Source organism: Octodon degus, unplaced genomic scaffold (genome assembly GCF_000260255.1).
Source record: "Octodon degus isolate 3935 unplaced genomic scaffold, OctDeg1.0 scaffold00011, whole genome shotgun sequence".
Taxonomy (NCBI): domain Eukaryota; kingdom Metazoa; phylum Chordata; class Mammalia; order Rodentia; family Octodontidae; genus Octodon; species Octodon degus.
This window is the reverse complement of record NW_004524587.1, coordinates 6555872-6556598: the sequence shown is the minus strand read 5'-3', so window position 1 is coordinate 6556598 and position 727 is coordinate 6555872.

Here is a 727-nt window from a genome sequence, read left to right as displayed (position 1 = left end):
CCCCCCCCAATCAAACTCAGGACCTAGCACTTGGCAGGCAGGCGTTTATGCCGCTGAGTTATCTCCCAGCCTTCTACTTTGTTTTAAGTAAAATGAAAGCTTTATGGAGGTTTCAGTTCAATACTGAAAAATTGGATCATATATTTTTTCTGTCTTGTCTCTGTTCAGAGCTGCTATTAAAATGAAAGCCATGGAGACAAAGAATAAACGAATAAAAGAGTTCTCCAAAGAGTGGCCGTTAAGGATAAGGGCTTTCAGCAAATTCCTGGCGATGGAGTGTCAGATGATGATGAATAATAAATATTTGGTATTTTATGTGTTACTGAGCTAAAGCCTACCTATGCACTATCTTATTAACCCAATTCAATGCAGTTATCTGTATATTTATTTCACAAGTAAAACTGATGTTTAAAAAGAAGAGGGCCAGGTAGATAGCTAAGCTGCACAGCACCTGCGTGGCAAGCCCAAGGCCCTTAGTTTGATTCCTGGTACCAAAATAAATACATAAATAAAAGATAGACCAAGCATGGTGGTACATGCCTATAGCCCTAGCTACTTGGGAGGCTGAGGCAAGAGGATCACAAGTCATAGGCTATTTAGTGAGATCTTGTCTCAAAATGAATTGAAAAGGCTGGGGATGTCACACAGTTGTAAAGCGTGTGCCTAGTGAAGGTTACCCCTCAGCTTGATCCCCAGTGTCAATAATTTTTTTAAAAAGAAAGAAGGT